Source organism: Pezoporus flaviventris, unplaced genomic scaffold (assembly GCF_033815535.1).
Source record: "Pezoporus flaviventris isolate CSIRO_AGI_PZ_B2104156 unplaced genomic scaffold, CSIRO_AGI_Pfla_v1 ptg000112l, whole genome shotgun sequence".
Taxonomy (NCBI): domain Eukaryota; kingdom Metazoa; phylum Chordata; class Aves; order Psittaciformes; family Psittacidae; genus Pezoporus; species Pezoporus flaviventris.
This window is the reverse complement of record NW_026892660.1, coordinates 93,115-115,883: the sequence shown is the minus strand read 5'-3', so window position 1 is coordinate 115,883 and position 22,769 is coordinate 93,115. Positions and strand designations below refer to the sequence as shown.

At 55.7% G+C, this 22,769-nt stretch overlaps 1 long non-coding RNA gene across 1 annotated transcript; it reads right to left on the bottom strand.

Annotated features, from left to right (window-relative positions):
• Positions 1-15,670: 15,670 nt before the first annotated feature.
• Positions 15,671-22,491, bottom strand: LOC133281990 (uncharacterized). The gene is made up of 2 exons (XR_009747609.1): positions 22,298-22,491; positions 15,671-16,023 (listed from the first exon to the last, which is right to left on the bottom strand). It is a non-coding gene; the product is annotated as an uncharacterized LOC133281990 (long non-coding RNA).
• Between the last annotated feature and the right edge of the window lie 278 nt (positions 22,492-22,769).

Below are 22,769 nucleotides of genomic sequence, written 5' to 3'. Positions count from 1 at the left end.
CCCAAGGGCAAGTGATTCTTGCAGGAACAAAGAGCCCCTGTGTGCCGGCAGCCGGGAGTTTGCGTGCAATGAAGTGGGGGCAAAGCAAACAGAGCCGGGTCACGAGCACGGAGCCCGGGGCGCCTTTATAGACTCCCGGCTCCATGGAATGGGAAGAAGCTGGAAAACGAGAGGAGGCACAAAGTGAAACCGGGATGGGAGCAAGGGAAGGGCTCGTCCATTGCTTCAGGCACCAGCAGCATCGGCAAAGGGAAGGGATGGGCACCCGAGGAAGAAGGGCTTTGTGGCTGGAGGGGGGCAGTGGGAATGCTGGACATTCCATATACACCTATCCACAGCCCGAGTGGTGGTTGGGAATGGGGAGGGTGGGCAAAGCGGGGTCTGCCATAGGCTGCTCCAGATCCTGGCTCACCGCTCGCCTGGCACTGGAAGGATGCAGCCCCCATCCATCCATCCATCCAGGGCTCAGCGAGTGCCCCTGCATCCCGAAGCATCCCCCCACCAACGACACCTTTTCCCCTAACAAAAGGGAAGGCAAACCACATTGGCCACGTGGAAATTCCCGAAGAATTCCAGGGTGGTGTTTTGGGTTGAATTGCAGTGGAAACACAACGATTGGATGCAGAACCTTCCATTATTTGCATGAGACGGGCATGCTAGACGTGAGATACACCGCAGAAGTTCACTGAAATGACCAAAATGAAGGAGTTTTGGGGTGGGTTTTGTTACCAGCCCTCAACACAAGCACCGGAGCAAAGTCTTAACGGGGTTGTTTGCTGCTGATAGGGAACTATCCCTGTAAAACACATCCCTACACCCCAAACCTGTGTATTCCCATTGACCATCACCAACACAACCCCTCCCATCAGCCCGAACCCGCTCCTGGGCTCGGCCCCATTGGGCAGCAGCACAAAACTGGGCACGAATCCCTACTTTTCCTCCGTTTCCCACATCAGCATCACCCTTGTCCATGCCCTGCAGCATCCCGGCTTCGGGACAAAGGCAGCACGGCCGATTCCCAATATCCTTCAGGAGGAACGCCTCTTCCCGCTTGTACAAAGGGATAACGGCGGAGGAAGAGGGAAAGAAGTGGGAAACACCCCCCGACCTTTGCTTCCTTTGGGAAGAGCTGCTATGAAACCCCTTTCCTGGCCATTTGGGAAGCTCGGGAGCGATGCCCCGGACCCCGAGCAGCCCCATTCCCTGGGGCAGCCCCCTTCTCCCAGCTCCCTTTATGGGAAGCAGCGGGAAGGAGCCCATGGGGCCTTGGGCCCCGAAGCCGGTGCCATCCCCACACCATGGAGGGGAAGGAGAGGGGGAAGAAGGAGAAGGAGAAGAAAGGGAAAAGAGCCCCCTTTAAACCAAAGAGGAGGAGGAGAAAGCCAAAGGGGGGGGGGGGGGTGGGAGGGGGGGGGGGTGTAAAACTCGTTAGCACTAATTATCAGGCGCAGGGACACCCGATTAATTTGCAAGTCAATTAAGTCTCCATAGGTTCACGTTTCCTGTTCTCAGCCACTGAGGGGGAAAGAAAGAGGGAGACACAACTGCGGCCTTAATCCTCCTGTGAGGCCGCCATGGCGGGGCCGCCTGCCCGTGCCAAGGCGGAGGGAAGGAGGGAGCGGGAGGGGGGGATCCAGCTGGCACCGCCATAGCCCAGGGGCCGTTATGTGCCACTCATTGTGCCCTCCGGAGCCAGCCTGGCACCGCGCCGGCGCCTTCCCCGCCGCCATTTGGGAGCCCCCGACGCCATTTTGTCCGTGCCCTGCCAAAGCCCGTGGCCATATTGTGCTCCGGCCCCATCCCCGCCATCCTCCTGCCTCCTCCCTGCTCCCTTCGTTCCCCCCACGCCATGTCTATGGGGCCATCGGGGCCTGCAGGTGCTACCGGGCTCTGTGGGCTGAGCGGTCGCTGGGAGGCCAGGTCTACCATGGCCTTGGGTGATGGGTTAGGGGCCATGCGACGAGGGGTGGGCCTGGTGGGGGTCAGCCCCATAGTGCCTTGAGGTACACGGTAGGGCTGGGGGCTCATGGAGAGGAGCATAGGGAGAGATGGGGTGGTGTTAAGGGCATCCCCCGCGCCTCGGTTGTGGTTTCTGTGCCGTGAGGAAGCATCCAACCGTCCATCACAAAACGCGTTTTCCAGGTGCAAGCTCAGGAATGAGCCGAGCGTTGAGCAAAAACGGGGGAAAACGGAAGGAAAACGGCTTAAAGCGATGGATAAAGAGAAGCAACAGTGCCAGAGCCGCCGGCGGGACACAGCCCTGGGGACACGCAGCCAATCCCAAGGCCAATTCCAAGGCACGGGGGACATTTGTGTGCGTGTGTGGACACAACATGTCTGGGGCCTGACAAAAGCCCCCTGATTGACACAGAAAAGGGGGCTGACAAAAGGCCCGGCGGAGCACAATGGTGGCCGCCGGGACCACGCGCGGGGCTGGGCACCCAGGGAGGCTTTTAAGGACACCTCCACCTTCGCCATTGGAACAAATGCCATCAATGGACCTCGTCGAGCATCCTCCGGCCTCGGGACAAAGAGGTTTTCACCCTCCCCACCCGTGGCCGCAACGTTCCTCACCCGCCAACCGGCGCCAGAGCCCTGTTTGTGCCGAGGGAAACACGGATCCGTTGGCAATTGGATCCTTTGCCCGGAGCTTTCCCAATAGGAACCCAACCAGCTGGGGAATGAGGGCCCAAAGTTTGGTTCAAATCCCTATGGAGCAGAGGGCAGCTGAGTTCCACCCTGCAGGGGCAGCATCCCAGGGGAGCGGGCACCCCCATCTCCCATCCCTTTGAAAACCCCTTTGTGTGCAATAAAACACACGGATTTTGTCATAAAACCCATGTATTTTTCCTAAAACCCATGCATTTTTCCTAAAAACCACACATTTTTGCTAAACCCCACATATTTTTCTTAACCCCACCTATTTTCCTCATTCTAATTCCAGCTGGAGCGAGGATCCGGCTGAATTCCCATTGCATTTTCCCGAGAAGCCTTCTCAAAACCCGGTAGTTTTGGATCTTGTTTTTCTCTCTCCCCCTCTCTTTTCTTATCGAGAAACAAAAGTGTTTGAGCCTGAAACGGCTCCATTGCGACAGGGAAGACCTGGAGCAGCGGTTGCTTCCCTGCACAAGCCACGCGGGTTGGGAATGCCTCGGAGCACAGGCACTATTGAGCCTGTCGAAGTGCGAACCCTCTTCTGTTGTTATCCTTTGGCTTTAACCGTATCCAGGACAATTCCAGCAGCTCCAGAACTGAGGAAGCTTTATCTACCTGAGAGGTTCAAGGCCGGTTTGTCCATCAAAATGAGTTTTAAGCAGGACTGACCTAAGTTGAAAGCCCCACAATAGGGATTTCACACGGAATAAACCTCAAAACGCACGCTTTTGTTTTTATCTTTTTCCTGAAAGGTTTTTAATTTTAATCCTTTTTTTTTTTTAAAATCAAAAGGAAAAAAAAAATATTTCGTTCCCAAGAAAGAATCAACCCAAATTCCTCAGAATAATAGGAAATACCCCGGGATGATGCGATACAATGGAGCTAAAGCGGCTGCCACCAGCTCAGGAGCCTGCAAAAAAATGCCGGGGAAGACTTTTTTGGGGGGATTTCCTTGTAAAAAAAAATGGGAATGAAATTCAAATTTTCCATTTTCATGGAAAACAGGAGATTTGAGCAGGATAAATTCGAATTAAATGCGGGCATTTGAGCATGTTCAAACACTTCCCTAACGTTGCTGGTCCGAAAAAGGAACAAAAATCTAGCGGCAGTAATAACACCGCTGTTAAATCCCTTCTTTTCCTTTAAATACTGTGGGGGGGAACGAGCACTACGATTTAACCCCCCTTCCCAGAAGAACAAGTACTTTTTCGTTTGCTCCATTCTAAAGCAAAGTGGAGGAATTGCATTTCGGAAGAGCCTTAAATCGGGATCCTCGACCCGACAAATCCCGAGTAACGACGGCTTTGTCTGAGCGTTGGATTCCCCCCATCCCCGAGCTGGGAGCAGCCCCAGGAACACACCGTGTCCCGTGTCCCCCCTTCTCCCCCCCCCCCAAATTTCCCCTCTAGGATTTAAGGGGATAATTCGCCTTTAACGAGTTGTACAGTTACAAATCCAAAAGGGTCGATTGAGTCCGTTCGAGGAGGGATTTTTTTGCCTCTTTAATGGGAGAAATAGAAGGAAACGAAGGGGAAATCTGGGGGAGGAAAGTGGGGATTTGGGGGGGTCTCAGGATTTCCCTTCACCCCCAGCCGCGGACGGCAGTGGGAGGAGGCTGGGGGGCGGGGGGGGAACGAACCCCACTCGGGAGCGCTCCTCCGTGGGGGAGAAGCCACCGGGAATGCCAAAGGCTGCTTTAAACCGAGGGACGAGCCGGGCTGTGCGCTTTAACGGGGGTGCTAAAGCCGGGAGCGGTGTTTCAGTGCGTGCCCCCCCAAAATGCCCCTTTGCTGCGGGTTTTGCGCTTTAACCCCGTTTAAAACCAACCCAGCGCCCGCGCATCCCCCTCGGACCTGCCCGCTCCCTCCGGAGCCCTCCTCGCAAACGAATTCCTTGCTCCAAATCGCCTGTTGCGAGTCCGGTACCCCCCGAAGCCTCAGGAGCGGCCGGGGGGGGGGAGCAAAAGGGGCAAAGAGGAGAGGGCTTAACTTGGGGTGCGCGTTACCCCCTTGAGGTGCGCTCGCTTCGCCCATCACCAGCGCGGTCACCCCAGCAAATGCCCCTCAAGTAATTGAATTAAAAATAGCTTCTTTTCTAATCTGCTTTGGGAGGGGGGGGGGAACGGGCGGTTACGATCCCCCCCCCCCCGAGCATTTTATAATGAAATGTAAGATTACAAATTAATTAAATTGCTTCCCCCCCCTCCCCCCCCTTTTCAATCTGTCATTCGCTGAAATTTGGGGCTAATCGTAAAGCAATGGAAAACAGCCCAAGGGGGGGGGGCTACAGAGATGTCCCGTTCCATCCACGCAGCACCCACAGAGGGTGTCCAACCTGTACCCCCCCCCCGCATCCCGACATTTGCACCCCCCCCAAAAAAAACCTTGAAACCTTAAAGAATAATGGCAATAAATCGAACACATCCCTCTTTTGAATGCACCCTCAGCTCGTCGGGATACAGAAGGGCTGGAAATCCTGGGAAACGAGAAATGCTTTCCTCTTGAGCCCATTCATTTCATTGGGTTTCGTGATTTTATTCGTACCTAAACACGGCTCCTACATTTAGAGCCGCAGAGATTAAATATTACAATTATTATCTGTGATATTTATTGCAATTTAAAGCAAGGTTCTGGTAGAAAACGCTGCAACCAGAGAGAGATTTTGGCTGCCTTTAGATTTACTCCTTTTCCCTGCAGTCACTGTTTAACCACATTTATTGGGACCAGGACACAACCTCGCACAGTTTTGATCCTATCCATAACTTCCCAATTCGATCAAAAGCTATTCCTAACCTAAACCCGTCACCGGAGTGCAGGCGGTTGCCTTTGCCTCCTGGGTTTGTCCATCCCCGCTGGATCACGTCCCGTTATTTCACCTTTGAGGAGGCTCCTGCCGTTTGCCAACTTTGGGGCAACTTTTGAGGAGTTTTAAGCTCAAATCGACGCGTTTCAGGATGGAAAAATCTCTTTCGATAAAGAGAGAAATTGCGGCTGCTTTTTGCTGCTGCTCCCCCAGGACCCATGGGCGCGATCCGGGACCCTCCTGCTTTCACTCTGCTCTTGCAACAGGAGGAAACCACAAAGCGTATGAGGTGCCTGGTCCCTTGGGCATCCCTCGCAGCACCTCAGCTTGATCCTTGCACCCCTTGGTGCCACCCGGGTGCCCCAGGATCCCCCCTTGGCACTGACCCGGCAGCGCAAGATGCTTTTGCACTCCCTTTGCTTTGTGTCCTGGCTGTCTCTCCCCACGTCGCGATCTTAACCCAGCTCCTATCGGCACAGATTTTAGGGGGAATAACGCAATACCCCAGGTCGTGCAATGCCAGGGGCTTCCCAGCACCGGGATTCGGGAAACCGCTCTCCCAGCAGGGTGATTTCAAACAAAGTCTTCAAGCCCAGATAAAAGACGTTTAATGCTCGTTTGCAGAACGGGAGGGTGGCACCGGGACTGAACAACCGGTAACGGGCATTAAGGAGAGACACAGCTCCGAAAGCTCCATCCACGTCAACCTGATTTCGGACTCGCTTCGGGAGGCTGGAGCTTCTCTTTAAGCTACTAAAACCCCGAAGTGCTTTTCAAAGGCAGTTATTGCTCTGCTCTGACCTCAGCGGGGTTGGGGGGTCCTGTGCTTCGCCCCAAATCAAGTTCCCCCCGTTTTCGCCTAAAATAACCCCCAACCACACAACAAACCCCAGCCTGGAGCGTTCGACCTGAGCCCATTTCCCCTGCATCCCAAGGAAAACATTCCAACCTGGTGGGAAATGACACACACACACCCCCCCATTCCTTTTTGGTGCACACACAGTTAAGCTACGAGGCAGATGGGATTCTTGCTCCCGCATCGGCATCGCAGCACCAAAACCTCCTCTGGGTGATGGATAAAGCCAAACCGAGGATAATTCACCCCAAACACGGCTGCGACCACGCTGGGGTTTAACCTGATATTTCACAGGGATCAGTTTAACGTTCTCTACATGGGTCGCCCCCGGCTCCCCTTAGCCCTCCGGTTCCAGCAGCAGAGATGGGATTTAGCACCCGGGGGCTTCCAGGATCACTGATCCCATTAAACTTCCACAAACAGGCAGGGAAACAGCCGTGGGCTGCCCAGGGCAGGGCAGAGGGACGTACACACCAGCAACGACCCTAAAGCCTTGTGGAATACGTTAAGATGAGAGGAGTCCCCTGATGATGTGCCTCAAGTCTGGCTCTTACAGCCCCCTTCCCCACAGACTGGGACAACAAATCCACACATAGGTCCCTATGGAGCTAAGCAAAGGGCATGAATGGAGTCGTGGGGTGGGATAAGAGTCATAGGGTGCCCCCCAAAACCCAAGGTCAATCCCACCTGTCCTCCCTTGGCTCCACCACCAGCAGGCAGGGCCAGGGTCCCTGTGCCCCAGCCACCAGCACTGGGGGGGATGCTCCACAGCAAGATCCCCCCCCATCCCATCCGTGCCATGGGGCAGCCTTTGCCAACCACCCCAGGAAAGCCCTAAAAGCCTGATGGAAGGGAAACGGAGCAGCTTCCATCCTGAAGCCCTCCCCTAAGCCGTTTGCTCCCCACTAAACCCACCGCTGTTCCCTAGTGCCAGCAGAACGCTTGCTCCCTGGCACACACCATGGAGAAAGGAGGGCAGCAGCTGCCAGGCAGCGCCGAAGCAATGACATTTACTGCGGGGGGGGGGGGACCGATGGGGGCAGCTGGCTGCTGATTATTGCATTATTTGGGGGGTTTAATTCATCTTCCTTTAAACAAGATTGTTCCAACGAACAAAGCGCTCGCCCAGGCCAGGTTTCCAAGAGGAAAGATGCCGGCGCGGGATGCACCCACAAGGCTAGGAAAAAGAGGGATCCAAACGTATTCCGATGGGCAAGTCCCCGGTGTGAGCTGAGCGAGGCCATCGGGGAGGCTGTAGGGGGGGCAGTTAGGGGGTTAGCTACGGATGCATTGGGTTTCTCTCCCCCCACTGGTTCCTGTCGTTCAGCCCCTTCCCAAACCTGCTTCTCCACACATGGCGCATCCCAGCCAATTTGGGATTTCTCAGGGATCTGCTTCCACCTCCTGCTAGCTGCAGCATCCAGGAGGAGGTGGGAAAACAGCCCTGCAAACCCAAAAGCAGGAAGCGCCAGCCCGGTTGCAGGGTGATGCCTGGGATGCTCCATGGCCCCAGACCCGTGTTGCATCCCAACCTCCCGTGCCTACTGCCACCCACCAGCCCTTTGTCTCCCAGCCCATCCCTGGCTGTGCCCTGTGTTTTATTGCTATTAACATGCAGAAAACACGGGGAAAAGAAACAATCTCTTCCCAGCTGAACCACCGCATCCCTCCCACCCCCTTTAAAACAACCTTGAGCCGCTCTGCCGAATACTCCCATTTAAAACCGCCAGCACAGTTGCAATGGGATTTGTTATCATTTGGGGAGATGGGTAATTTTGGCCTTAATAAACGGGGGTTTCCTCATTTACGGCAATAGTGGATTTGGGAAGGGTTCACTGGATCACACACTGCAGCTGTGGGCACAGGGGTTCTCCCAGCAAGGCATCACTGCTCAGCGCCACTTTAAAGCCTTTGGGATGCTTAACTTAGTGATTTACCCCTGATTCCTCATAGCCATTTTGCTCTCGTTTCAGTGCTTCTCCCCTCCCCAAATAACCTCTTTGGAGACACGGAGCCATGCAGGAATCCTGCTCTTGAGGAGCTGTCATTTGCCATCCAAAACACATCCATGTGTTGGAGAGAACCCCAACAGATTCTACTGGGGCACAACTGGAGAACAGAGCTCTTCACCCCCAGTGAAGGGTTGCATCCACCCTGGTCCAGTCCAGACAATCCCAGACTGGTTTGGATTGAAGGGACCTTAAAGCTCCTCCAGCTCCAACCCCTTGCCATGGGCAGGGACAGCTTCCACTTCCAAACCCCATCCAACCTGGCCTTGAGCCACAGCTTGTCCGGGTCCCTCCACCCTCACATGGAAGAGCTTATATCCAGCCTGAACAGGAGAAGGCAAGAGGGAAGCTCTCAAGTGGTACCTGCAAGTGGTGCCGGCAAATCAGTGGTGCAACCGAGTCCAAAACCCACCCAAAATCCTTTCCGTTTGTCTATTTTGGGGGAAACCACGTCCAACCCCATGGGAATACAAGTGGATGGAGCTGGAGGGATGGCCAAGTCCTGGCACCCTCAATGCCCAGCTCCTCCTTCTCCATCCCATTCCCTACCACCTGCCCGGGGGGGGGGGTTCCACTGCCTCCTGCTCTCCCCCTCCCCAGCACACGGCTGCTTCCCATGTGGAATTCCAACCCCACAATGGCGCAGGCAGCGGTGCCAGGGGGATGCCAGCCCCATCCCGGGTAAACGCTGCTGCCCCTTTTGTCTGAGCCCATTGAAAGCATTGGGGGTGGGGGGGGGGCTGTCACCGTGTGATGAGTGGCTGCGCGGCGTTACCCGTCTGGCACCGGTGCCCCCTCGCCACAAATGCCATTGGCAAAGCTGTGCACAAACAGCTTTTCAGGGCTCGCCTGGTTCTCCCGGCTGCCATAGAAACCCCTCTTTTAGCTGCGAGTATATTAAAGGGTGGCGCTGGCCCTCGCCTTGAATTCATCACATTGTATTCCCCCGGCGAAAAGAAGCCCCAAATCAAAGGAGAAAGCCCACCCCTTTGTGCTCTGTCTGAGGGAGATGGTCGGGCTCCGGCTCCTGCCGCACTTGGAATCGCATCTCCCCCCTTCCCGAGCAGCCCACCAGCCCCGCAGCTCCCGGCCTCCTCTCCCTCCATCTCCCCCCAGACACCACCAAAAGGCTCCTAGAAGAAGGATCGTCAATAAAGAGCAGATAGGAAAAGGTGAATCCCTCCCTGCTCCTCTCCGTCCCTCCCCAGCGCCGCTCGCAATGGGTCCCAACAGGGGCTTCGGGGAGGTTGGGAGAAGCAGGCAGGGGGGTATCTGGGCACGGCAATCCCTTTCCAGGTTGAACAGGAAGTTTCCAGCTTGAACAGCAGGAAAACGGCCATGGAATGCACCCGAGCATCTTCAAGGTGCGATCCGAGAGGCACAAACCCATCATTGCCCGGCTGCTGAGCAAGCTCATCCCCTGCACACCAGCAAGGACGCGGCTGTGCCGAGCGGAGCGGCTTCGCCCGCCCTCGGCGGCCCTGTGGAGGTAATTTAGTCATTCCAGGCGCTGGGAATCGCCCATTCAAGCAGATTTCATGCCCTGCCACCGGCCACATCTCTCTATCAGGGTGGCCGGCGGAGCAGCACCCGGGATCCACCTCCAGCCCTTGTCCCACCACACTGGAGACCCAAAGCAGCCCCAGGACGCTCCAAAGTCCAGGGATGCAGCAGAACCCCCCAGCGCTTTGGGTTGAAACCTGAATTTTCACCCCCAGAGAGGGGAAATTCCTGTTTCTTGCAGAATTTGGGACAAAGCCTGCTGCAGATTTCATTTTGCTCCCCAAATTCCCCGTTTCAGCCAAAAAAGAAGCAGGTTTGTGCCCATCTCTTGGCCATCACTTTGAGCAGGTTCCCTCCGCGGAACAGACCTCAAACCTAACCTGAGCTTCCTCCTCCTGGCTCCCAGCAGCGCAGCCACTGGCAGGGGAAGTATTCCCGAGCTTTCCCAAAGCCTCATCCCAATTTCATGTTCAAGCCATTTATTTTACCCCCACTGACCAGGGAAGCAGCAAAGCTCCAAGCCAGGCCCTGCTGCGTCCTGGGGGGCCCCTTCCATCAGCTGCATTGCTCAAAGCCCCCCTCCAAGTAACCCTGGTTCTGGTCAAGAGCCGGTTCTAAACCTTGGGCTCTGCTTTGCTGGGCTCTGGAGGGGTCCCAGAAGCCACCCAAAGGCCACCCACAGGAGGTGCCCAGGGCATGGTCCCTGTTAGGCTTTAGTAGAGGGAGTGCAGAGGGGATGGATCTTGCTCCAAGGCCACTCTCAGCTCAGGAACGAGCCCTTCATTCCTTATCCCTGCTGAGCATCAGTGGTTTCCCCTTCCCTGCCATAGCTTGGGTCAAGTCCTCAGGAGCACAGCTCCTCGCGGTGACCCTGGGGGTCTTGGGGGTTCCACATGGCCCCATATAACCCCCCCAGAGCCCAGCAGCAGCACCAGGACCAAGCTGATGCGGGCGCAGAAGTGCTGGGAAGAGCCACCCAAAAGCCCCACACGCAGGCAAGGGGGAGCTGGGTGCCTGCTCCGAGGTGGCCTCACCCCAGTACCAAGCATCCCACAGCCCCACATCATCCTCCCTCCATCCTCACCGCAGCAATGCACCCACCCCAAAGGATCCGCAGGACCCAAAGGGGTGCAGGAGCACCCACCCCCTCCAAACCGCCCCCCCCATGGACCAGCCCCATGGTAATGCTTGGTCCCTCTCGATGTGGTGATGGTGGTGAGGGGGGGAACCTGGGCCGGCGGTGGTGGGGGGGGGGGGGACGGGACGGGACCCTGCCGCTTGTCTGGCCCGATCTGCATCACAAAAGGCCCATTCTTGCGAACTTGGGCGACCTCCCGACCCCGGCAGCTCGGGGAGTGAATGGCTTTAGTCTGCCACGACCATCATGTCACTGTGATTAGTGCGTGAATAAACTCTCAATCCCGGCCTTGGGGGAGGCAGAGCCGGCGGGAGCAGCGCTGGAGCCCTCCCAGCCCCTCAACCAGCACCCAGCACCCAGGGGGGATCCCGTCCCACCCAAAGCATCCTCAGGGTGGATCCCGCCTCCCAGCTCCCGTGCTTAGGGGATGCTTTTGGGGTGATGGCAACCCCTTCCCATCACTGCTGCCTCCCCGGGAGGCCTCGCTGGAGGAGCAGAGCAGCCCAGATGAAGCAGGGAAGGACCATTGGCTCCTTTAGAGCCCCAAGCTCAGGCAGCAGCAGCCAGAGCATCGATGGGGAAGCTCCCTGCACCGCTTGAGCAGACTGGGCCGGATCCAAGCCAGCTCCCTTCAGCTCCTGGAAGGGTTCACCAAGAGCTGCAGGAGCCTCCAAAGCCCCTGAGTCTTCCTGAATGCCCCAGCCAGAGCCACTCACCCAAAGGAGGGATGTTGGGTTCCATAGGGGCAGCCAGGCTGGCTTCAAGGATGCTCCAAGCTCACTTTGGTCCCAGCGGCCCCAAATCCAGCATCACTGAGGGGATCCAAAGGGCTTGCAAGCTTCTGGGCAGGCAGAAAGGCATGTTTTGAGGGAAAAACCTGGGGGATCTCATGTTTCTGGAGGCCCTGAAGTGCACTTCCATTTACAAGCCAACCCGAAGGATGCGACCGGCCTCCAACATCTGCTTTTGAGGAGAAGCTGGACTCTTGCGCCATCCCTCCTGCTCGCTGCACATCCCAGGGTATCCAATAACCCCCGGGTTACTCAACACCCATCCAGACCTGCCCAAATCTCACCAGTTTAAGCCTAAAAATGCAAGATCTGTAGAAAAGGCTTCGGAAGACAGTAAATTAGGCCCTGTGCAAGGGCTCTACATGGGAAGCTAATGACCTTTTGTCTCTCCTGTCTACAGACGGGCCTCATTTGCATGGATGCAGTTGGAATAATCTCGCCCATATTTCAAGCGTGTGGCTGCATCCCCGCATCCTCCTCCAGAGAGGTTCCCTCCTGCTGTGCGAGCCATTATAACCCTGCAGCCACTTCAGACTGCCTCCAAAGCCACCGAGACACCAGGCAGGCTCTCCCCGTGGGTCAGAAAGAGAGGGGCTGAGGCCCCATATGTGGCCAAACGGAGCAGACCTGATGTAGCGTGGCTAAGGGGTACCCCAACAGCAGCGCCCACGCCTCAGCTATGGAGAGCATGCCTATGGGGAGATGCTCCAGTCACAGCCCCCATCCTCCTCCAGGGACCAAGCTTTTGGGTTGATGGAGCCCAGCTGAGTTCCTGCAAGCTGGAGCCCTGGGATGCTCTTTCTTAGGTGCTTTGAGGATCTTTGTGAAGCAGCTCCCAAAGGGCAGGTTAAAAGTGGTGGAGGTGGAAAAACTTGAGGTCTCCCTGCACCTCTCCCTGCTCATGTTGCTTTTCTCCATGGCCTGGAGGTATCTCAGAGCTCGAGGGGGAGCTTTGGGTCGTTGTTGTTCCTGGGACCAGACCAGCTCTTTACAAACCCAGCTCCTGCTCAAGGTGTGCAGCAGGGCTGGCAGGGACCCCCTTACCTGGGGTAGCGCTGGCTTCACACGGCCCAACCCCATCCACTTGCTCCACAGAGATCCCAAGAGCAGGATTAGCCCTGGCTCTGGGCAGACTGGATTGCAAGAGCCAGAGCAATGCAGCTCAGGCAGCCCAGGACCCCAAACCCCTGAGCATCAGCCTCCCCCATCTTCCTCCTCAGCCCTTGCCAAGGCTTCCAGCATGAAAATCCTTCTCTCTTCCAGCATGAAAACGATGCTGGGACTGATGCTCCCTCATTTCCTGCTGCCATCCCCCCTTCCACTGAGCCTCAGCACCTGGTCTCAGCCCCTTTCCCCTGCCCCAGGATCAGGTCCATCGGGGAGCAGAGCAGCTCCGTTAACACCTCCTCCGGTTGCGGTGCCGGGGAAGCGGCGTGGCAAACCCAAGCCCTCAGACAAGGCCGAGCTGTCAATCCAGCCCCGAGCACTCAAAGGCTTGATTAAGGACCCCCCAAAAAAGAGAGAAGGATGGGGAGGGGGGGGGGGGGAACCAAACAAAAGGGAAACGGGAATTCCTGGCCAGGAGCTGGGAGGCGGGGACGGAGGGAGGGGACAGCCCGGCCACGTTAAAATTCCGACGGAGAACTTGGAGCCGCACTATAGAGTCTAGACAAGCATTCAGAGCCCTGGCCCCGATTGTTAGGGAGCCTCTATTGTCTTAATTAACCATTTGAGCCGCAATGGAAGCAGCCAAACCTTTTCTTCCGCGGCCCAGCCCTCCTCACGCAGACAAACAGCCCCGAGTCAAGTGCTGTGATTTAAACCCCCCTCGGCACACACACACACACACACAGACACCTTCTTATGGGGTGGGGGCTCTTTGCAAGGCTGGTTGAGGAAGGGGGTAAAGGGGGGGGGGGGAAGAAATGCAAATCCTCAGCGCGCCGTGAATGGGAACAAATGGGTTGATTCTTTTAATCTCCTAATGTGCTTAATAAAGCATTATGGCGATGCAAATTTGACTGTAATGCTGTACATATTTTCGTTGACATGCTGGTAATTTTAGCTGGCTGAACAATCCAGCGCTTTGTTTTTAGGGAGTTATTTCTGGGTAGGGGTAAAAAAAAAAGGGGGGGGATATTTTGGAGGGCATCCCAGCGTTTCTGCCCGTGATACCCCCTCTGCAGCTCACTCTGCAGCTAAAGCAATGGCTAAGGTGGCCAAATTCTCCTCTCCTGACCCCAGCAGAGATGCAGGAGCAGCTCAGAAGCGCTTCTCAACCCCCCTTTGAGCTCCACAGCCTCTTTTCACCCTTCCCTCTGGTGCCTTCCTGCCTCCTACATCCCACGTATCCGAAGGGGGATGCTGGAGCATCTTCAGGTACTGGAAAATGTAAAGGTATCCCAGCATCTGAACGGGCCTACAGCTTAAACCAGGGACATGTAGGCTAGATGTAAGGCAGAAGCTCTTCCCTATGAGCCCTCATCCCCCATCCAGCCTTCTTTAGGGTGGGTTTGGGATTTCTCCGCTCTGAGGGGTGCCTGCTCCTTCCGAAGGTGTTTGCATGAACCATTCCCAGTGGCCACCTTGAGGCCTGCATGTTGAGGTGGGGAAGGGGCTAACAAGGGCTCGTATTGCCCCTTCCTCACCATAACCTGAAATCTGGCACCTCTCTGGAAGCACCCCAGGGCAGCGCCAGCTTCTCCTGTGGGAATCTGCCTCCTTTTCTGCTTGTGTGTGTGTCAAGGTACAAACCTGATTGGAAAAAGAAAGAAATTAGTGCCAATTATAATCATGGTGCCAGGCTGCGGCTCTCCAAGGGAAAACTGTCATTTTGGCAGGATAAATGCAGCCCCGAGAGCTCTGGAAAGCAAACAGAGATGCGTGTCAATGGGCAGGCTCTCAATGCTCCCGAGGCCTCATGGAAAAGGGGCTTTTTCAGCCCAAAACTGAGCATCAAATGCCCTCTGCATGTTGAGAACCCCCAAAACTGCTCTGCCCCCCTCATGGGAGCCCCAAGGCGTGCACTGGACCCCTCCTGCCTCAGCATCTCCACAGGGCAGGGGTAGAAGCACCACTGATGATGGGGATGGGGTCCTTTGCAAAGCCCCTAAGGGCAGAGGGAGCACAAGCCTGGAAAGCCACATCCCAAATCCATTGGCTATAGGAGCAGGCAGCAGCTCTCCCCATCCTCCTCTCAGCGTGCAAGCCTTTGCTGCAAGGAGGGTGGAAACTGGAGGCGTGAAGGGTCTCCCCTTAACCTATAGCGAGCATTGATCCCTCCAGCACTTCAGGGATGGTGGCAGGAAGCCTCTCAGCAGCTGATCTCCAGCAGGGAATGGCTGCAGGAAGGATTAAGGGGATTAACATGGTCCAGGAGCTACTTCCAAGAGGTTTGCCACAGCCAAGCGCAGGGCAAGGAGAGGCCTTTACTGGTCCTCCCTCAGGACCATTCCCAGCCCTCCCAGGATGCAAGGAGCAGCATCTGTGGGGAGGAAAAGCCACTTTGGCCCAACCCACATTCCCAAATTCCCCCCGAATTCTCATAGAGAAACAAGGACCCCAGAAACTCACATGCTCCTTCATCACACATGTGCTCCATCCATCACATCCATGCTCCATCCATCACATCCATGCTCTATTCACCCCATGCTCCATCAATCACAACCACACGCCAGGCATCATGTACACGCTCCAGCCTCCCTTGGGAGGACAGGGACCAGCCCAATACCCTGCAAAGGGGCTGGAGATGTCCAAGGGATGCCAAGGGTGACGTTCCCCCTGTTTCATCTTTGTTCCAGCCTCGCAATGTTACCCCTCTGCTCCTAATAATTCATCTGCTCATTCGGTCTGCGCCAAACACCTCTTTCATCACCATTCCCCGCCATAGGAACAGAGCCACCAGTGAACAGACACCTTGAGCAAGCCAAGCTTTATTGTCGGCGATCCTTCGCTTGGGGTTGGGTTTGCCATGCAAGAAAAGCAGTGGGGAAGAAAGAAAGAGCTCTCTTAGAGCACCGCGAACAAGAGGGAGGCAGAGGGAAGCCGAAGCCTTCCCTTCATTAGCATGAAATTTGCTGGTAATTAGATTTCGGGGCATGAATATTTTAAAAACATGGAAAAGACAGGCTGTCAAAAACAGCCCGGCACCGGCAATTCCATCATGTGGGAGACAGAGACATCCACAAGCCATTAACACACATTTCCTGCGCTCCGAGACTGCCTTTCCTTGCTTTGCTCCTTTTCCCCTCCCAGCAGCGTGTTCTTCACCTGCAAGCAAAAGAAAACACAAAATCACTGCAGCTTCCATTGGAGATGGTTGCTTCCTGCTTTGCCATCATCCCAACGTGATCCTGGCGCTGGTTTTCCCTCCCTTAGCATCCTTCCCTCCCCTGCCTCCCACCGCAGCCTTGCTTAGCACAGGCAGGCCTGAGGTTGGGTCATCCATCAGACCTCCCCCCTCCTGCAGGACCAGATTAAATTAAGGCTGCAGGAAGCTCCTGTCTTGATCTTGAGGCTTTTCTGCTGAAAACACTGATTTTGATCACTATTTGCATAATTGTATGGTTAGGTGCTCGCCGGGTCCCTAATGATATGATCTGTGTTCAACACCGCTCCAATGAGGGACGCTTGTGAGGGGCATAATAAACCACTGCTCTGTGCTCACCTTGGCTCTGGGCTAGGATCCCCTTCCCACAGCTCCTCCCTGCAGCCTCATGACCCCCAAAGCACGGTGGGGCCAGCCCCACACACAACCTGTGTGAGGACGTGCACCGAGGGCGATGCCAGCCCCAGGGGACAGGGGTTGTGGTCGGGATGCTGGTCCCTGCTACCAAAACAACCCTCGGCAGAGCCATCATCCTCTGATGGCTCCATCCGAAGGGATGCAGTTGAGACGCAGCACTGCGGGCATCACTCTTGCCCATGCTCCGTTTCCAACAGGACCAAAAGGTGGATGGGAAACAGCCCAGTCCCACATTTCCCTCTGTTTTCTCAGGAGAACTTTGCATGCCAGAAAGAAATCCATCCCAGGGGCTGTTTGTTGGGATCATTCAGGATCTGAGCTCGTTTGGAGGTGGGGGTATCACAGGGTAGGACTCATCCATGCCCGGAACCAGCACAGGCACCAGAGCACATTCCCTGTATGACCAATGCGGTGCCACCAACCCCATGGACGTGCCCAGGGAGGAGCTGCTTGCTCATGCACTTGTCAAGAGGACATCAAGTTAAGATGCTCCTGCTCATTGCAGGGGGGTTGGACCGGATGACTTTGGAAGGTCCCTTCCAACCCAACCCATTCTATGGGTCTGAGATCCTGTTCTCTCCTGAACTCTTCCTGTGCAAAGCATCAACATCTGGGGGGGATTTTTGCTTTCAAAGAGCCTGGGTTTAGCCCTAAATGGGGACCAAACACTTGAAATGCTCTAGAAAAGGGCCCTCTTTCCTCTGCACATCCCAAGTCCTTCAGAAATCAAGTCCTTATTATAACCGAGCCCTCAAAAAGCCTCTTGGGAAGAGGAAACTACAACAAGACCCCCCCCAAACCCCCATTATTTGACCTTGCTGTTAAAATTCTCCATGTTAGATCCTCTCTTCACTATCACCGTGATCATCTCTGGCAAATTCAGCCTACGCAAAACAGCCCCACACAAAGCAAATCCTAGACCTCAACTCGGGTCATGCCTCCCCAAAATCTCCTTTGCAAAGGCTTTATCGGCCCGAGCAGGGAGTAGAAGCAGTTGGTACAAGGAGCTGAGCGACCAAATCAAAAGCATGTGAGCAGATTAAAGAATCAATCGCTCCGTTTGATGCGGAGGAAATCCCACTAATTATAAAGAAGGGGCTTATTTCCTGGAGTCACTGTGTTTGAAGTCATCCAAACCAGGAATACTTCATTCCTTTATGGAATATGGAACACCGAGCCCCTTCTCCCACTCGCCAGTCCTCTGATGCCATCGCTGGCACCAGGGCTTACAGGGGGTTATGGTGATGTTCTTCCCTATGTGCCTATGCACTTATTGGGTCAAATGAAGCCCTCACATTGCCTGCCGGGACGTGTTTAAATGTGCTTTCAAAGGAGGTTGGAATGGAAAAGGTGAAAGCTGTGGTTTAGCCATGCCAGCTACCTGGCTATTACTGCAAAGGGGTGCGCGTTCCCTGCCAGCAGCTTTCACAATCACGTTCTTTGGAATGAAAGCAGATTGAAGGGGTTGCCCTCATCCTGATCCTTGAAAGGGGAAGGGGACTGGCAATGGCGTTATCAAACCTCACCCTCCACAAGCCCTTCCACAGCAGGAAGAGAGGAGCGAGGTGAGGCTTTTGGTTTATGGACACGGGTCGATTACACCCATGGACAGGACAGAACCCCTCGGTATTTGGAGGCAAAGAAGGGCTTCTCCTTTCCCAACTGGCATAAAGATGTTGAATGTCGAAGACTCTCTGATTTTCTTCATCTTTCCAGGTCAGGACATGCTTTGCTCGAGGGCAAACCACCCCTCTGCAGCTCCTGGTTCTGGAGCCAGGTGATGACCAGCACAACTTGCATTAAAACCCCAGCAATAATCCTCCTTTTGGAGGCTGAACAACGTGACCTAAAAGGTGCAGGCAGGGAAAGGCAAGGAAGTTCACTTGATTGAGTCTTGCCATCCTCGCTGCGGGCTCAGGGGGAGCTGGATACCCCTGAGTGCATCCCTGGCGCTGATGCTGCTCCCAGCCCCAGCGTCCTCAAGCAAAGCCACCCCTGGCTATGGAGCGAAGCCCACAGGATCAAACCCCTCTCCCAGGATGAGATTAAGCTCTCTGAGCCCATTATTCCTCTAAAGGCAACCTCTGGGGAGCAGGTTTCATGCAGAGCTGCCCATTTCCATGCTGGGGCAGCACCAGGACAGCCCAGGTTTGGGTTTTGCTCAACCCTGGTTATGAGATTTGCCTCCTGCGCTTCCCTGCCTGGCCTCAGATGTTTGGGATGGACGGAGCAGCCGGATTTCTCCTTGCCCCATCCCTGGCAGTGCTCAAGGCCAGGTTGGACGGGGCTTGGAGCAAGCTGCTCTAGCGTGAGGTATCCCTGGTTTGGAACTGGATGAGCTTTAATGTCCCTCAGCCCAAAGCATTCTGTGATTCTATGGTTCTATGACAATAACACTTCCCTGGGCACCAGCATTTGGCCCTTCCTGGCTGGTAAGAGAACGGCAAGAAGGGAATTGGGTTTTATCCAAAGAGGCTTTCTAGGGCTGGAGATGATCTTCCCTCTAATCCATCTCAGTGACATGCGTTAGCGGTGGCCTTGGCAGTCCTGGAGCCATGCTTGGACCCGATCTCAAAGGGCTTTTCCAACCTGGTTGATGCTGATTCTATTCTATGCAGCAGCAAGGGGCAGCCCCAGGGCTGAGCTCCAGGTCCGTGCCTCAGCCATGACCTGCTGCAGGAGGAAGGAGCCTTGGCTGCATCCCCACTGCCCGAGGGATGGGCTCAGGGCAGACAGACCTGGACCCTCCCTGGTCCTACCGCTGCCCTGCATCCCACCTCCTCAACCAGGGATGCGGGGTTTCTACGCCCCAAGCACATCCCCATCCACCAGCCCTTCCTGTACGCTGAGCACCGGGACCTCAGCACTGGGGCGCAGGAAAAGGGTTTACTCCCTGCAGGAAGGGGTGAGCAGGTCCCCACGGAGCAGGGCGATTCTGAGCGGGTCACTTTGCCTTCATTATCTGCAGTTTGTACACAGGCATCATTAGGGATTCATTCGGTTTCCCTAGCAGCAGGCATTAGTCTGGTTCCCTTTCCCCCTTCCCTCGCCAGCGCCCTTTATTTTTAGTGTCTTATTTACAGTTTGACAGAGTAACTGTAACCCTTGCAAGCTACTCCAGCGGCTTTAATCGGGGGAATAATGGCTCCTGTCTGGCCATGAATAGAATTTAGGGGACAGATTGTTCCACACTCGCCCGGTGGGGTAATTTATTTATGTGCGCACTTGTCAGGAGGAGAAAGGGACGGGGGGGATCTGTATGCGCCGAGGACACTGAAAGGGAAGGGAGAATGGAGCCAAACACCCCAGATCCCACTGCACCCCCCCGCTTCCCTTGCTTTTGGCAGCTGAATGCCTCCAGTGGCCGTGAACTTGGAGGGGTTGAAAGCCCCATTCCCAGGCCCTCGGCACGTCAGCGGGGCCGCCGGGTGCCGGCAGCGGGCTCGGGGCTCCAGATGGGTCCGGCCGCCGTGGGCAGCCCTCCCCGGCACTGCCCCGCATAGCCGCGGCGCGGGGAGCACGTCCCATAGCAACCGTACAGTAGCGGGAGCACAGCGGGGGTCTGGGAAGAGAGGCAAAGCCCTCGGAGAAATACAGGATGGGGCCAGACAATGGCCCCTCTCATATCATAAATTACACGGCAGCAACAAAAGGGGATGGATCCGGCCCTCGTCCCCACTCCCGCAGCCTGGGTGCTGGCGGGCATCCTCGGACAGGGTCCGCTCTTCAGCGGGGACTGGAGCGATAGGACAAGGGGTGATGGGTTCAGACTGAAACGGGGCAAGATCAGGTTGGAGATAAGGAGCAAGCTGTTCCCTGTGAGGGTGCTGAGGCGCTGGCATTGGGTGCCCAGTGAAGCTGTGGCTGCCCCGTCACTAGCAGTGCTCAAGGCCAGGTTGGACACAGGCTCCAGTGGAAGGTGTCCCTGCCCGTGGCAGGGGTTGGACCTGGATTTAAGGTCCTTTGCAACCCAACCCGTTCTATGATCTATGATTCTATGGCAGTGGCAGCCTGATGGGTTTCCAAAGGAGGGAGGTGGTGGCGTTGCCCCTCCCAGCCCATGACATCTCCTGCACCTTCCTCCTGTCTCCACTCCACAGCAACCCTGCATGCTGCCCCAAAATGCTGCCAAGCATCCGATGCCTGCGCATGGAGTCATCCATCACATCAGGCATGTGGTCCCTCAGCCAGTGCCAACCAGGAATGGGGAGAAAGAGATCCTGGTGCAGAGGCGCGATGCTTTCTCCTTCTGCTCTTCAGAGAAGAGGCCCTTTTGCTCCTTTTCCTCTTGGTGGTTCAGATCCGGGAGCATTTTGCAACCAGAGCCAACAGCAGCAACGTCTCAGCTCAGCTTCTCCCATGAGCTTTTGCCTGGGTCTGGATGAGGCTCCATCACAGCCCGCCCTGGACTCCCATGCAAAGCAGGACAGCGGGATGCAGACAGTGGTGCCCTGCTTGGTCTGGCTTCCACCTATGCTGGGAGCCTTTCCCTTCCAAAACATAGCCTTCAAGTTAGCACGTAATGACAGCCTCTGCCCAAGTGAAGACCCTTTCTAAGTCACTGGTGTGGTATTAAGGCATCCCTGATGTCTACACACTTCTTACACCCACAACAGCCATGTGGGTACAGAGCATCTTTGCTCCTGGGGTATTACCAGTTTACTGACAGAGGTGCCTAGAGCTGGGTGAGACATAGGAGGACTAAAGCAGGAGGAAAGCACCAAGATGCCATCTCCAGGCCATGGTGCAGAGAAGCACAAAGTGTTCTCTGGACCTCCATTGCCTGCGGCACAGCCCATGCGATGCTCCTGGCGTTTCTCCATCACTGCTCCAGGACCAAAGGCTTGGTGTTGGCTTTTTGGGAGCAGAGGTCCTGCAGGTGATGAGGGCTCTCATCCAGCTCTGTCCCAGACACGTGCTCAGGATCCCACCTCCGGGGGTCACCACCATCTCATGGCCAAGAGATGCACTCAGACCTAAAAGCTGCTCTAGTCCCAGACTGCTTTGGGTTGGAAGGACCTTAAAGCTCCAACCCAGGGACACCTTCCACTAGAGCAGGGTGCTCCAAGTCCCATCTAACCTGGCCTTGAACACTGCGAGGGATGGGGCAGCCACAGCTTCTCCATTCAACCCATTCCCCTTCAGGGGGGATTCAACCCATTCCCCTTGGCAGAGAGACCAAGACTTCCCCTTGCTCGGCTCAACCCCAGCCTTGCACACACTCAAAGGTGCAAGAACGGGGTCTTTGCTGCCCCATCCCACCACGGCGACGGTCGGCAGCGAGACCTGCGGCACGGCTGCGTCGGGCCTGGAGGGGGGAACCCTCCTCGTCGGGGTACAATGAGTGTCTATTCTGCTGATCACAAGCTTAATCCTCTTTGGTTTTTAATTGGCATTTGGGCTAAGCTGATTTAAACCTCTTCACCTTGTTGGGTTCCCCCCTCCCCACTTCTTTCTCCTTTAGTTTTGGACCAAATAACAACGCTGCCATCACCAAGTCCCCGGCACAATGACATCTTTGTGCGAGGGTGAGAGGAGAGGAAAGGGGAAGGGAGGGGGGGAGAAGGGAAATGCGCTGAACCCACTCGGCAACAATGCGGAGTTTGTGATTCAGACTTGACCACTGGCAAAGGACCCGCTTCAGCTGCGCCTGGTTAATAAACACACTGTCCCTTCCCGGCCCCTCTCCCCCTGCCCATCACCTCCGCCTCGGGGCTGCTCTACCTGTGGTACCCATCCCCGGACGGATGCGGCATCCCTGCGCCCCAATGCGGTACCCGCATCCCACCCCGCTCTCACCAGTAGCGCAGGACCAATGCACAGCAGCAGGATGGTGATGTCCCAGGGTCTTCTCCGTCCCATCTGGTGTTGGCGTCCCTATGGCGAAGCCCCAGGAGCCCCGAGCAGCCTGGAGGGATGCTGCTGCAAGTCGTGGTCTACATCATTGTGCTCCAGGAGGAGGAGGAGAAGGAGGAAGAGGATGCAAGTGGGAGCAGCCACGGTGAGGGGCTTCTGCACAGGTCCCACTGGCGGGGCTCTGGTGCCTTTTGGAGGTGGTTTCTTCCCCACTGCTGGGTTCATGCTCACCTGAGTTAAAATCAAAAGCAGCAGAAACACCTTTTTCACCCTCTTTCCACTTCAAAGACAAAAGAACCCCAAAAGACCCCTTTGTTCTCCCAGGTGGAAACCCTTTCACAGGGATTGAGGATCACGAGGTAACAAACCCACATGGACAAAGTTACATCCACAACTGTCCCAGGCTTTGGGATGA